We start from the raw sequence: 16833 nt of genomic DNA on the forward strand, positions 1-16833 counted from the left end.
ATGATCAAAAATATTTGTTCAAACTCATTTCATTTAAGAATACCAATAAGTTAATTACCCTGTCATATCTTATCATTCACAAATCTAAACATGAACGTGACCCCAGTGTTGTGTATTTTGTCCCGGAGAGTATTTTTCTTCTTCCTGTAAATGCTATTAAATGTTATTTAATTGGAACAAAACATACTGACTTCACTCACACAGGGTATAACAACTTCCACACAAACTTTTGTTTATAATTTCGCACTTTTCCAGGATCCCCCCCCCCCCACCTTATTACACTTGTGATGCACCCAGAAATAATTACTTGCTCATCATTTTTTTTTTATTATTATTATTATTAAAAATGAGGTGCATAGTCTCACAAAAATGAGGATCAAACATTTCCAAAAAGAAATACAAAATCTACTAAAATTATTATGTTTTTTAAAGGGCGGTAATTTTTGACTGGGAACACCTAATTAGGTAAAGGATTTTTCAACACAGCACAAGGGTCAATTTATTAAATTATGACCATCAAAAATAATAATCATAAAAAAATCGGTTGACACTGAGTGTTTAATTGTGCATGATCATTTAATTAGCTGTCTTCAAAACACTGATAATTTAATAATAATACTGTTAAATCTTTAGCAAATCTCGACATGAAAATCAGTTTTTCATTGTACATTACAGTATATTGGTGTGAAGCCTATAAATTCAGCATTTAAAATTATAGTTTTTTGCTTATTATTTTGAATTTATTTAGACAGTAGTATGGAAGTTTAGTACATAAATCTGTAATTCATCGGTCAATACATATATGAAAATTCTTATTATAATTATATAATTATTATAACAGTATCTGGCTTTGTCTTATGGACTGTCAGAGGTACAATTATAAAAGCATATCAGGCCTTTCATTGATGTCAGTAATGCACAGCTAATGGACAAGACTCGTGAAATATTTGGCAGGTCGCAAAGAAGGTGGTTGTTTTACATTGTGTTGTGAACTGATAGGACAAAGAAAAGAATGCATAACACATTGCATTCCACAGAGGACACTAAATCTCGTCAATATCGTCCTCTCTATCTCAGAGAGTTTGAGCAATAACATCTGCCGTGTACCCCGTCAAGAGTGCATTGCAGCAAAAGGCCATGATTTCTTCTTCAATCTGTCCATCGACTGACCAACAGCTGCCACTATTGAGAAAAATCGCTTCTATGAAATCAAGTGCCAGTGAAAACAGCGGAGGCCATTCATCAGAAATAGGCCTGCTCTATTTGTTGGGGAGATTTTGCTTGCTATAAATCAATGGCTTTTTTGAAGAATGTGGAATTAGCGCATATAAATCACAATCACTTAGTTAGGTCTGGTTCAGAACAAAAAGGACTGTGTTTTCACTGGCTGGCTCTGTGTTGCTCAGGCACAGACAGCAGTTTGTCTTATGATTGTTGTCCTAAAAAGCAGGAGACTCCTTCTAACCGCAAAGCCGTGTAGAATGAGGGGAACACACATTTTTGGAAGACCTGTTGGGAGGTCTGTGTGGAGATGAAACTTTGAATGGAATAATTGGTAGTTTTTTGGTGCCTGACAAAAGGTGCTATGACAGGCTCTTCCCAAATCCCCTGTCTCTCGGTATGTGAGGATGTGACACAAGTACAGTTGGTGTAGGGAAATGTTCTGGTATGCAGTATGGTATGTCAGAACTAGATATAGACAGAATCATCGGTTTTGCCGATTAATCGGCACCGATAGTTGATTGCTGAAACAATCAGTTATTGGCAAGAAATCCATGCCGATAGTTTTTCTGGGTTGTGTCCATTGCTGGAGCGACTGAGAAGGCACTGTTTTCATTATACAATGTGAGAGTGGCTTCTAGTGGTTGAAATCACTGACAGCACGTGCTGTTTGTTTATACACATAATACTGCACGCTGAACAGAGCGAAAAACTTCAGACCCGGATTTAAATCCATCTGACAGAAAATCCTGCTGCGCCTCAGAACACCATTGACATAGTTTTCTATTAAATTACATTATATTCGCCCCGAATCGTTGTTAATGTATATAATGAATTGTATATTGAGCATTTTCATTGAAACGTTTGTCTTTCTGTGGCTCTAATAAAGTCTGTATGCTTCATTTGTAGAGCTGTAATATAGATCGCTCTTTCCATTTGCTCCGTTTTTGTAAACACTGAACTTCAAACTTATCTATGCCTCATTGTTAATTCTTGAAGTAAACTTTTCCTTTTTTTTCATTTGTTGAATAAATACACTGAAAAACCGCTGCTCGAGTAGAACGTGTCCAGAGTGTGTGTGATACCGGTGAGTTCTCATAGACTCAGCGCTGCTCTTTAATTTTAATTAGATAATCAATTAAGTGTTCAAGAATAGAAGCAGTTAAAGTGTGAGAGTATACATTGTGATGGTATAATTATAGTGCCATGCTATTTCCGCGATATGGAAAACGCAGACTGAATCGTAGAATCCATTCATAAAAACGGAATTCACATTTTAGTGCACATGACGCTTGTGGTGATTTCAGCGTCTGTCGTCTCACTAAATGAGGGCAAAAACACATGAGAAATATCTCCAGAACTGCTCTGAGAGTCACTTCATGAGCATTTGACCATTTGATTTGAGCAAAAGCATCATTTAACATGCACAGAACTGTAAAGGTATTCATGGCAACCCGTCAAAATAAAAGTCCAGTTTTGAAGTCTATTGTTCAGTAGAATGTACATAGCCTACTACTACTAAAATGAAACAAACATTATTTTTTTACAACATTTCTTCCACGTTTGAATTTTAATAGTAAATCCCCTTTATTTGCCAAATTTTTTTGCTGAACTTTCAGTAATTAAAAGATAAATTAAATTAATGGTTCATGCCTTGATTTGATAACAATAAAAAATTTAATACACACAGATTTTCTGAGGGAAAAAACTCATTAGGCTTCTTTAAGAAAAAAACAAATTAAGTTGTTTTATGCATTCAAATAATTATACATTCCAAAACACAGAATTTGGTAACAATAACAAAAATATGGTGATAAAAATAGGGCCCTAAACATGTAATTTTTGTTCAACTTTTATTAAATTAATGTGAAAATGTATGTTACATGATTTTAATTAATTAGACTTGCTTTTTTATTAAAAAACTTAAATTAAAATAAAAAATTTAGCTATTAAAAAGGAGTGGAGAAAAATTAAAATGGAAAAAACTGAATCCAGAAAAATGAAAATGAAAATAACGGAATTTTGAAATAAATCTAATGGAATTTATGAAAAACTTAAACAGATTTCATAGGGCCCTATTGGAGTGTGGAAATTTCAACATTTACTATTACTATTATTATTATTATTATTATTTTTACTTTTATTATTAATACTACTACTACTACTTTTTTTCTTTTTGTAAATAAAGCACTATTTTAGTTTTTGTTCAAATATCCATTTTAAAAACTATCGGTTAATTAATCGGTATCAACTAGTGTGGTCCAACCTTGCTATCGGTATCGGCAAAATCCAATATCGGTCGACCTCTAGTCTGAACTGCTGTGACCACATTCTCCCGCATCGGCCCCTCGCTCACTGGCCTTATTTCCTTGGAGCCACTTTGACAAAAAACAAGCCACTCCTGATTAGTAGTCAGAAAAGAGAGCAATGTCAAATTTCAAATAAATTCACTCCCACAACTGCTGTATTTGAAACAACCTGGGGGGCGGGATAATGTTTCGATGTGGTTGCCAGTGTGTCATGATTGTTAGCGTCTGGTTGCGGGGGTATTTTTTGTTTTCATAAGCATGCTGTTATGTTGTTGTTATGATGTTTTTATTTTGTTTTTGGTGCATTTTAGTTGCCATGATATATATATATATATATATATATATATATATATATATATATATATATATATATATATATGCTGCTGTGATGTTTTGATTTGGTTCTTAGGCTTTCCAGTATTTTGTTTTCTTTCTCAAATATTACAGGAAAATAAAATAATTACAATGAGCATTATTAATAATGTGATGTCCCATGATCATTTGACTTTGATCTAAAATCAAATCCATTCATCCATCCAAAAAGGTCCCTCTTCAGTGAGGGTTAGATTGCAAACTGAAAGAGATGTGAATGTACCTGCATTAGATTTTATTTTCATCCTGCTATATATTATTGATGTCAAAAAGGGTGTGTGTGTACATATGCAAAACAATTGTGCATAAATCTAAAATCCATCTCAATCAGACGATAATCCATTTCATTACTGCAGTTTGAGCCGGCTGCAGTTTAATTTTCCTCTGCAGGTTCTGTACTAAGAGACTAACGTTATCAGACTGAAGGTGTAAAGGGGAGTGCCTCCTCTCCCCTCTCCCCTCTCCCCAGCTCTGCCTCCTCAGGAGTGGAAAGCAATGATGTAATGTGCCTGACTGCCTCAGAATGAGCAGCCCCCCTCATCTGCGTTTCATCCCCCCTTTCTCTCTCTCTTGCTCTCTCTCGGCCTCTCTCTCTCTCCGTCTCTGTCTCTCCCTCCCATCCTCTGCTGCTGATGCTGGTGGTGGCTGGCGTTTGTATGTGCTGTGCTGTGTGAGCTGCAGCCCTGGGCATCTCTGGGGATCCCTGCAGAGCTACTGTTCCTCTTCTCCCTGTGACGGCTAGGGCTCGCCCACTCCCAGAAAAGACCCTCTCTTTCATCGGACAAGGTAATTTCTCTCTAACCTGACAAATGGCATGTGTTGCATTAGTTTTTTTTTTAAAAAAAAGGGAGCGAGGCAGGACAGGGGTTTTGGGCTAAGGATCGGGTGAACAGCTGAATGAAAAGGTCTGCATGCTGAAAGCCTGCTGTCACCACAGCACCGGGTGCCATGGCAATAGATTGAATTTGGTTTCCTGTGGCTGCCGCTGTCAGTTCTCCTCTCTAGCGGCTCTAACACATACACGCACGCACTGCTTCTGCTAAGGTGTTGGTTGCCATGGTTAGGAAGGGATGGATTCCTGTGCTGGCTTATAGCTGGGTCAGCATATCACCTGGACTGCAGCTTTGTTAAAAGAGAACTCTGCTCTAAAATGGATCTTCATTGTGGCTTGAAAGTAAGAATGCCTGTTTTATTCTTGATGTTTAAAAGAACAGGTGAACTTGCAGCTGAGATTGGTTTTGTTGCTTTTTGATAAAGGTTTTATTACTTTGAACACTAAGACTGATATAATGTGGGAAATATGATCCTGTTTCAGCATGAATGTGACATGTGAACTGATTTTCCTGCATATTTATGCATGAGGGACTGGGTGTGTGCGTGGACAATGCTTCATACTACGGACAGGGTAAGCCCCTCTTGCAGTTCTTGCTTTTTTATGATGTGGATAAAATCTGCTGAAACACAGCTGACAATTTCTGCTTTAAATATATAGTTCATAAACATATGAATTAAAATAAGTTTATGTTCTTATAATTAAAATAACTGTTTTTTTTATAATTACAATTCAAACATTTAATCTTACAGTATTGCAATTTTTTTGTATGTGTGTGTATGCATATATATATATATATATATATATGTATATATATATTAACAGTGTTTTAGCTCACTGTGAAATCCTGCACTTTGTTTAATTTTTTTTTATATTACACATGTCTGGAGTGCTCCACATGCATATGTTTTCATAACTAATTTATCCTGAGGATTTTTCCCTGTTATATCAGGAGACGGAAAGCCAGCAGCCTCCATGTCAGTTTTGCATAAATAATTGATTGGCTAAGTTCAAGTAATTACTGCACTGTGTGAATATAAATCTCATACATTATAGTTGCAGTTTCTAATCCAGTCTTTCACAAACTTAATTTGCTCCTTTTCAATCTGAGTAATTGTAGATTTCAGAGAGATTAACGGCACATGCATTTTAAAAGTCCTCTGGGGTTTATTAAAGAAACAGTAGACTAGTCTCAATGTCAGAATCAAATAGTGTAAAGATTTTCTTTTGTAATGAGGATCTGTGAAATCTACAGACCTGAGAAAAATGGCCCACTGTGATTGGTGGAATTGGGACCATGTGGGCTTGTTGGGGGTCAATTTATGATTTCCCAGTTTGGGGAAGGTTATGTTTACTCATGGCTCCTGCAGCTAGCATGCTTTATCTGGCTGGAATATGTGAGCATTGCTTGACATTCACATATTCAACACATCAATAAATTGATCCAATGTGTCCAAAAGAAGCACACTTACCTGAGACCACTCTCTTTAAAAAAAAAAGATGAAGCTTAGATTTTGTCTCCATCCACCAAGCAAGACTGAATGTTCCCTGCATGATTAGCCCATGTATCATGCAGTGCCCAAAAACTGTTTTCACTGTGAGTATTTTTATTGATTTCCCTCCTACCCGACAGTAAGCCTGTATAAAAAAGAAAAAAGAAAAAAAAAGAGGCAGACTTTCCCTGGGAAATGTCTAAATTTCACACAGTCATAATGTTGCAGTTGAAGGATTTCAACAGACATTTTGACACTAAGATGCTTAGCATTCCAGGATTTAGCTTTGCAGCAGGTGATTTAAACTGCAAAGAAGTTGCTGGAGATCTTAAAATAGAGCAGTGGAAGTGGAAGTGGGTGTCCCCCAGTTTTTTTATTTTTTTTATTTCTATCATCTGACTGAGTTTGGGTTCTTTGCCGCTGTCGCCTTTGGCTTGCTTGGTCTGGGTTTAAGACTCTTACATTCAATAATATTGATTTGACTGCACTGATACTATTAGATGAGAACAAAAATTTAACTGAGCTGCTGAATAACTACATTGTTGCCCTCTGTAGAGCCGCTTATAGCCGAATTAAACTGGTTTCATAACTGATTAACTTTCCACATTATTGAACTGAATAAGCACTAAATTGGCTTGAGCTGAATAATGACACTGGTGTCTTCTTTAGAGCTGCTTTACAGCAGAATTGGATCCGTCTCATATTTGAAGAAGCTTGCGTCATTGATTCTGTTATTTCCTGTTAATTGCTGGGAAACTGCTTTGTATAATCTGTACTGTATAAAGTGCTACATAAAAAGTGACTTAAAAATGACTTGAAGAATTATAATTATTGACCAATGTCATCCACCACGTTGGTCATCATCAAAGTGCCTTTATGGGAAAGATACAGTACTTTAATTATGCTGACGCTAGATCTTCCTCATCTGTGTTCCACTCTGGCTCTGGAGTTTGCACGATATCATTTTTGTCATTTTGTCTGCTGATATCTGCGCAACGTGTCCTTGTGAATCCTGCTTTTGAGTCTGCGGGGACTTGCAATGTGCATGCAAGTGCTTAATTGCTTGAAAATCAAAGGTCCACCATGTAGATCTCACATTCATGACAAATTGAGCATTGAGCATCCAAACTTTGAATGGCTTGAATGCTCAAATGTGCACAAGACGGAATGGAAAATGAACTGTACTTGCGCCTTAAGGTGCCTTGTTTATAGTTTAAGTTTGAAACAGCTTTTGCACTCCGAGTGTCTGTAAAATACCGTAAAACACTGTTTACAGAGTTAAACACTACATATCTGTGTCATTATTGCAATAAGCAGTAAGTTCTGTTAAATCATGACACCTAAAATTGCCTTAATTCAACTTTAAAGTGTTCAGTGTTTGTCTTAAAAGATTGTGTCGCAAACGAAACTGTATAGGGATGAGTGGCAACATATGGATTATAAATATCTGTCTTGAGCTTAAAAGATATTGTGAAGATGTCAGAAGAAAACATTATATTGAGATTATAAGTCATTGCACCTAAAGTCTCCAAACTCTCCAAAAAGATGCATTTTATCTGCAGCGCTGTCTTCTATTTGTGCTCGTGTCCTTGTCGGTAATACAGTATGAATATTAAGAACTAGTACTGACTCCCCAAGATTTTTTTAGTCACGGTTCATTGCTTGCCCAGGTTCATTACTCTCAAAACAAAACAGATGCTTTTTTTACAGGCTCAGCAGCTCTAGAGAAAAGAAAATGCCTGGCTGCAATTTTTTCAAGACTTGTTCTGGTTATTGAAACCTCTTTCTTTTGGGCTGTCCACGTTTGCCTCACAACAGGCATCAGTATGTTAAAGTTGAAAAGAAAAGCAGCAGCAAGCCTTTTTGTTTTCATTTGATAGTTAATTAGTGTTTTATTTGAAGCCCCCCTGAGGTCTGGCTCAAATACAGGACTTCTGTTCGCTCTTGGCCCTGCTGAATATCTTGAATGACTAGTCATTTCCCTGAGCTGTGTCCTCACCGCAGGGACGTGCCACACAGTACAGGGACACTTAGGTCAAGTCAACCAATTCTTGAGTTATAGTTTAAACAAAAATTGCTTGAAGTTGTTGTTTCATACCTCAAGGTCAATTTGTTCTGAAATTCAAGCACGTATTGCTGAATGCAGGTATTGCCAAACACAAAATCAGGTCGAATTTCATCACTGATCATGAATAGGGAGGCATTTAACTGATGCCACTATTGTCTGTTAATTATTTTTAGTGACAGGAGGGGGAAGTTGGGGAGGGGGAACGATAAATGATCAATTACACACTGCCAGGGGAAGTGTCCTGGCAGACACATGAAAGCAAACCATGGTTCCTTTGATATGAACATTTAGAGCCACCTGAGGAGAAGTTTGTCTGCTTTACGCTTGGTCTCAGCTGACTCTCTTTCTCATTTTCTCTTTGAGCAGCAGATGTTTCTCAACTCAGTATTTCCAGTATTTAGGAAAGATGCACTGGGCACACTTTTTAGTCAGGGTTTTGCAACAAGTGTTTTTGCAACAATGTCTTAATTTTTTTATATATCATTGCATTTCTCTTAGGATAACATCAAATATCCAGTTTGGTGCTGGATGTTAATAATAATAATGAATAATGTAATAATTTATATAATTTATATTATAATTATTATTTATAGTAAATTAATAATATAATAATAATTTTTATTTGCTTAATAATAAACAAAGAAATTATTATGTATCAATCAATTAAACAAGTTATTTTAATAATGTAAAATAATATTAATAATAATACAACAACAAAAACAATAGTAATGATAATACAAAGAAAATGAAGTTTTATGTATTTATTTTATAACAATTATTATTATTATTTTAATATTATTAAGTTTAGAATTTTTCTAATATACTTATATTTTATCATTTAAATTTTATATTTATTCATTTCAAAGCTATATAATAATTACATGATTCTATTTAATAATAATAATAATAATAATTATTATTATTATTAATAAATTAATAATATAATAATTATTATTATTTGATTAATAATAAACAAAGAAATTCTTATGTATCAATTAAACAAGAAGTTATTTTAATAATGTAAAATAATAATAATACAATAACAACAACAATAGTAACGATAATACAAAGAAAATTAAATTTGATGTATTTATTTTTATAACTATTATTTTTATTATTATTAGGAATGCACCGAATATTCGGCCACCGAAGATTTTCGGCCGAAAATGGCCCAAAAGAGCATTTTCGGTTTTTGGCCGAAAGACTTTTATCACCGAAACAACACGGCCGAAATGTTGTGATGATGACGCAAACAGAAACCGCGACCTGAACGTGCATTCGTGCAGAACGACATTCACTTCACACCAGTGAGAACATTCTCTCTCTTCTTATTCCTTTATTCGCAGCACTAAAGCGTCTCCTAACAAAGAGATTGAGACGGACCACGAAGTGAGAACAAAGAAAGGTACAGTCTTATAGAGTCTGTTAGCACACGTCTCACTGAGATCTTTTCGGATCCTCTGCACTTCATCGCGAATGTGCTTGATCCGCGTTATAAAGATCATTACTTGGATGCGGAAATAAGGCAGCGCGCACGAGAAATGATACAGGCCGCGCTGGATGCGGAGAACCCGCGTGGAGACGGAGAAGCGCCAAGCGCAGGAGACAGATCAGAGCGCGGAAAAAAGACTCGTCTCTTGGCATTCACCCTCGTTGTCTGATATTTTCAGTGAAATTCTGCAAGAAAGTGCCTCAAATAATAATACATTGGCTATTGTTCTAGTTCTTAGGCTACTATATATGTGACATTTTATTTACAGTAGCCTATATATATATATATATATATATACACACACACACACATATATATATATATACATATACATACATAATATCAGATTGTAGCCATATTTCTGCTAGATTTTCTGCTAGATTTCTGCTTTAATTTGATAAAACAAATTATTTATGCCCTGCCCCTATTTAAATACACTCTCTCAAATATTTCTCAAATGTCAGGCAGATGACAAGCTCAACTGCTCAACAGCTAGATGGTTATCTGTCTGAAGTCCCCATCCCCAGAAGTGATAACAGTCTTGCCTACTGGAGAAGTAATGCACTTTCTAGTCCTACAGAGAACAATTTCAAATGCACTTGACCTAAATGCACTTTGTTTTTATGAGAGAACAGTTCATTTTAAAACCTTTCTGCAGGCCAGTAGGCCTGTACATTATTATTTAATATTCACATGAGTGGGATACATTTTTAGTTTGAATTTTATTTTATACTGTGCATTGTTGCAATGTGCTTAATAAATCTTGCATAATTTGTAATTATGTATTTTTATGTTTTTTATAATTTATGTAATTGTAATTATCTTTGAAACTTTAATATTAATTTATGCAATTGCAATGTCTTAATTTTAGTAAAGTTAGTACATGGTCATAGCAATAAATGCAATGGAATAATTGGCATAATTTCTTTCGGTGTTTCGGTTTCGGTTTTCGGCCTTGGTTTTCTCTTTTTCGGTTTTCGGTTTCGGCCAAGAATTTTCATTTCGGTGCATCACTAATTATTATTATTATTATTATTTTAATATTATTCAGTTTAGAATTTCTAATTTACTTATATATTTTTTACTTATATATATATATTTTTTTTAATATATAAATATAATATATAATTATATAAATTTATCATTTTAATTGTATATTTATTCATTTCAAAGTTATATAATAATAACATGATTATATTTATTATTAATAATAATTATTATTATTATTAATATTATAGATTTTTTACAATATTGAAATCAGTTGTGTTTATTATGTTTAAATAATAATTAGTTTGCACCAACACTGGATATTATTCATTCATTCATTCAATAAATAAATAAATCATATTCATTCTAAAATATTTAAGTAATCATATTATAATATGTTGTTGTTTAAATAATATTGTATGTAAATCTTACAGAAATACAACCATTGAATTTTTCCAGCTGACTAAAGCAGTGAAGCGCAGTGTTCACAGTAACTTTCTACTAATCACAAGGTTCACAAGCACATAAGAGACAGAAGCTAAAGGCCTGGGGGCTCTTGATGAGTGCTGGCGTCGACACACGCTGATGGCAGAGCTTGTAAGGTTTTATGAGGTTGGGACATTAGTCATCCAGATGAAAGTATATGTGAGAAGTATTTTTTGATCTTTCACCAGTCAAAATTTAATCTGGACCCCAGGAGACATTCTCCCTCAAATATGCTTGTAAAAGATGTTGAATGCCTCTGTATATGAAATGAATTTTCATGATTGACATACCGCTTGTCACAGCATAAACATGTGAGTTTTGAAGCAGTGAAGCAACTTCCACTTTCTAAATGACCTGTAATTAGTGTTATGGCTCTGTAATCGGAGTAACCTGTAACTATTGTTTAGTGAACAAACTGGTCTGTAGAGGAACCTAACAGTTACTGACATTATCATTTATCAGTCTATAAATTGGCTCTGGATGGTTTATTATATCTAAATCAATATTGATTTGACTATACACTTGAGTTAAAACACAATTAGACAGGCCCTGATCTTTCATTTATTAATCAGAATTAGGGGTGAAACCAGTGGCGGGCTGGGACAGTAAATCAGGCTGGGAATTTGACTCCACCCCAGGCCACCTCTGTTGCTGCAGTCACCACCACCCAATTCATGTGTCCACCAGACTGCTAAACTCTTTGGCTCTTTCAGTTGTTTGAATTGGGTTATACTTAAAAAAATTAATCTAAATCCTTAGACTGTTGACGGGCAAAATAATCAAATGAAGTATCAAGAAGTATCAAGGCATTCACTGTCTCTGTCATCTTTCCCTTAATCCTCCTCTCTCTCACTCTGCACATCGAGTTTCTCTGCAATATGAAATAAGCACTTTCAATAATCTATTTTAATTATGCAGCCATCAATTATATGTCCCAGTGATCACAGTCCTACTACTGATGACCTTATAAATCATAAAAGCACATATTTTTCTAAGAGTATAGTCAGCATGTTTAGTTTTGCTTATAGCTTAAACTTTAGCTGAAGGTTCCTGCTCTGACTCAAAAGGTGAACTGTCCACCCTCATGTTCAACAGCAGGAGCACTTGCAGCACTAGTGCTACTGTTGCTTCCTTCGTCACCTTCAAAATAAATAAGCATTGTACACTAGTCTACATATTGTAGGCTAGAAATGGAAAATCAATTTCTGGTCAATTTTGGCACTAAAAAAATACTGTGTCTTCATATGTAAAACAGTGTGCTAGTTTGTCATTAAGATGCTCTTTTAAAACATCTATCATTTTATATATATATATATACGACACTCTGTCTTTGCGCTTCCCTGTATGAGGGGCCAGTATGAGGCGTGGCCATCTCCTGCCCAGATGCACCACGAGAGCGTCGAGGGAGGAAATTCTGGAACGCCGCCGCCTGTTTTCATGCCTCCTGGAACCTGTCGACGACAGTATTGACTGTGTCGCCAAACAGGCCAGAAGGCTGAAGCAGGGCGTCCAGGAGGCAGACTCTGTCTCTTTCTTTGATTTCTGACAGGGTCAGCCATAAATGCCTCTCCGCAGCCACTAAGGCTGCCATAGACCGCCCAATTGCGCTAGCCGTCTCTTTAGTGTTGTGGAGGGAGAGATCTGCGGTCTTTCTAAGCTCTTCAATATCTTCAGACTTGATCCCCTCTTCCTCATCGATATCTCCCAGCAGGTCGGCCTGATAAGCTTGTAGGACCGCCATGGTGTGAAGGCAAGCCCCAGCCTGACCTGCTGCCACATAACCTTTGCCCAACAGCGATGATGTAACTCTAAGAGGCTTGGTGGGCAACGTCGGAGCCTTTAAAGACGATGCCGAACCGGATGACAGATAGCCCGCGAGTGTCTGTTCGACCCGTGGCATCACTCTATAACCCCGCTCTCCCAGCCCCATCACGTTGCCATAATATAGTGAATCGGGGCCAAAGAGGCGGGTCAAATACGGGTGATTCCACGATCTCGATATCTCGTCTTGGAGATCGGGAAAATAAGGTTGGCTCCGACGTGGAGGTGGTTGCCTCGGCTGCAGAAAGCGTTCATCTAATTTGCTTCTCTGCGGCTCAGAATGTTTCTCAGCAGGCCATTCGATTTTTAATTTATCTACTGCGCGTGTAACCACCTCTAAAAGCTCCTCATACTGGGGCAACAGGGGTGGTGAATCCCCAGCAACAGTCTCCACATCGACCTCCTCAGAGGAAGAGAGGTGAAGAGCTGATCCCTCACCCTGGGGGGAAGAAACCGACGAGCGTGCTTCCGAACCCAGGGTTTGGCCGCCGGATCTGGCAGATGAGGAAGGAGATAAGGACTGGCCCGTCTCCATTCCCTCTGACAGATCCACCTGCGAAACCCCACGAGTGCAGCAGCCGTTCTGCCTTGGCAGAAGTGGGGCCAGCACCGCGGGGAACGCTGGTGAAGGCTCCCTCCTCGAAGAGAGCCCTCCGGGATCGAAGCGTCCACATTGGCAATCATTCACAATGCAGACAGTCGGCCCCCTCGAGAGCCGACTCAGCGTGCTTCGATCCCAGACAAGCCATGCATAAACTGTGTGAATCCCCACTCGTAATGTAGCGAGGGCAGGGAGGAACACACAATCTATAACGTGGCTTGGAATCGCCCTTAATATGTTTGGTCTTTGCTTTTACTTTAGGCATATTGAGCTGTTTTAGCGATCTTTTAATGGCTAAGAGACAGACAACAATAAATAGGACCAACGGGACAGACTTTTGACATGGACACACAGAGCGCTTGCTGACAGACGCGAAGCTGAAGCCAGCTACACGGCACGTGCTTTTATAGCCTCCTGGTCACTACGTCACCCCGCCCGTGACGTCACGCCCTTCCGTTGGACAGATTGCACACGATATTCATAGTCGGTCTCGTCAGGGACGTTCCCCAAAGCGCTTGACGCAGCTCGAGTTCCTGAAAAGGAACTATACTTTCAAAAAATATATATATTAAATAATAATAATAATAATACATTTTATTTGTAATGCGCTTTTCTTAGACCCAAAGCGCTACAGTAATAAAGTAATAAATAAAGTAAAACAAAACACCAAAAGCAATACAACAATTCATTATAGAAAGACAGTCTTGAATAAATGTGACTTAATCAACTTTTTAAAATCATCCAACGTTGGTGCATTTCTGACGTGCAGAGGAAGTACATTCCATAGCTTAGGGGCTTTATATGAAAAGGCTCTTTCCCCCATGGTCTTTAGCTTGCATGATGGCTGGTTAAGTGAAAGAGAGTTAGTAGAGCGAAGAGAGCGTGATGGAATATAAGGGCTGATGAGTTCACAAAGATACTCAGGTGCAGTCCCATGAAGTGCCTTGTATGTTAAAGTAAGAATTTTAAAATCAATTCTCGCATTTACGGGAAGCCAGTGTAATTGTGAAAGAACCGGTGTAATGTGTTCACGAGGAGAAGTACAAGTGAGCACACGAGCGGCAGAATTTTGTATATACTGAAGCTTGCTCAACGATTTAGCTGGAAGGCCAGAGAACAAGGCATTACAATAATCTAACCTAGTTGTTATGAAGGCATGTATAAGCCTTTCTGTGTCTGCAAAAGAGAGAAAAGGTCTAAGTCGAGCTATGTTTCTCAGGTGGAAAAATGCAGTTTTAGAGATGTGTTTTATGTGTGCTTCAAATGATAATTGTGAATCAAAAATGACACCAAGATTTCGCACCTGTGAAGTGGGGATTACCGTGCAGGAATCAACAATCAAACTGATCTGCTCGGCCTTACGTGTGGCTGCCACTGTACCAATCCGCATCAGTTCAGTTTTGGAGCCATTCAGCTTCAGGAAGTTGTTATGCATCCAGTTACTGATCTCTGCTAAACAACCACGTAAAGCTATTAATGAGCAATGGACATCAGGACTAGTGGTGATGTAAATCTGCGTATCATCCGCATAGCAGTGATACCCAAGACCATGTTTCCTAATGATCTGCCCAAGTGGAAGCATATAAATATTAAATAATATTGGACCCAGTACTGAACCCTGAGGAACTCCCTGTCGAACAGGCACGGTATCTGATTTATAGTTACCCAAGCCAACAAACTGGGCACGTTTAGTTAAATAAGACCGAAACCAATTGAGGACAGCTCCAGAAAGACCCAACCAATTTTCCAGCCTGTCAAGCAGAAGAGAGTGACATATAGTGTCAAAAGCAGCACTGAGGTCTAACAAGACCAAAATACTGTATGCACCTGAATCCGCTGTGATAAGAAGATCATTTATGACCCTAATTAAAGCGGTTTCAGTACTATGCCCTCTTCTGAACCCAGATTGAAAAGGTTCAAAGAGACTGTTAAGAGCTAGGTGATTATTTAACTGAACAGCCACAACACGCTCAAGAACTTTAGCCAAGAATGGGAGGTTAGAAATCGGCCTGTAATTGGATAAATCAGATACATCACAACCATTCTTCTTAGGGACTGGTGTAATGGCAGCTATTTTTAGTTCTGGAGGAACAATTCCAGAGGTCAATGACAAGTTCACAATTGAAGTCATAAAAGGGCAGATTGATGCAAGGCAGTTCATGATGACCGAGCAGGGAACCGGATCTAAAATACTGGTTGTAGAGTTCATGGACTTCACTGTACTTATAATAAAATCATCTCCGACCATTTCAAAGTTTGAAAAGGTAGTAGTTGGGAAGTTTGAAGGCTGGATATTAACTAGCTCAAGAGGAGTGATGGTATTTAAAGTGCTATATATATCCTCAACCTTACCAGTGAAATAATGAAGAAACTTATTGCACTGTTCAACAGAGGAATGAACAACGGCCTTAGTCGGTTTGAGAAGATTGTCAACAGTCTTAAACAGCGATTTAGTATTTGTTGCAGCGTTACCAATAATGCTTGAATAGTAGCTCTTACGTGCAGTATTCAAAGCAGAATGGTAAGCAGACTGTTGTTCAGTGTAAAGAAGCCTGTGCACCGTCAGGCCAGATTTTTTGTACTGCCGTTCTAATTGTCTTCCGGCAGCTTTCATTAAACGTAAATCCGGGGTAAACCATGGACAGGGTTTCCTAAAAGTAACAAGCCGTTCTCGCACAGGTGCGAACTCATCCAAAAGTGAGGAAAGCATGGAATTATAGTGCTCCACGGAGTTAGTAGTGGGAAGCCCAGAGACAAAAGTCGAAAAAAGAGTGAAGTCCATGTGCTTGATGTTACGGAATTTGATAGTGCGCTCAGAAATAGATCGTGAAGACATAACATTTATGTCAAAAGTAATAAGTCTATGATCACTTATACTCATGTCGATACTATCCAGAGATTGGATACCAACACCAGCAGAACATACCACATCCAATATATGGCCCAGCCTATGGGTCGGAAAAGTAACATGCTGTTTAAAGTCAAAACCATCCAAAATGTCCAAAAAAGTAGCAGTTTTGACACAGTTTGGATTATCAATATGGAAATTGACATCGCCAGTCAAGACCATAGACGGACAGAGTGGACTAAGAAGTGTCAGCAACTCAGTAAACTCAGAAAAAAATAAAGGATTAGGTTTTGGTGGACGATA

General features: G+C 37.5%; 1 protein-coding gene across 1 annotated transcript in view; it reads left to right on the forward strand.

The window, feature by feature from the left end:
- The first annotated feature begins 4563 nt into the window (after positions 1 to 4563).
- Positions 4564 to 16833, forward strand: part of LOC132156079 (semaphorin-4B-like) — a 61540-nt gene continuing 49270 nt past the window's right edge. The window contains exon 1 of the mRNA XM_059564918.1: positions 4564 to 4688. The gene's annotated coding sequence lies outside the window, so the exon portion shown is untranslated. The remainder of the gene's footprint in view (positions 4689 to 16833) is intronic.

The sequence above is a fragment of the Carassius carassius genome, chromosome 13 (genome assembly GCF_963082965.1).
Source record: "Carassius carassius chromosome 13, fCarCar2.1, whole genome shotgun sequence".
NCBI lineage: Eukaryota > Metazoa > Chordata > Actinopteri > Cypriniformes > Cyprinidae > Carassius > Carassius carassius.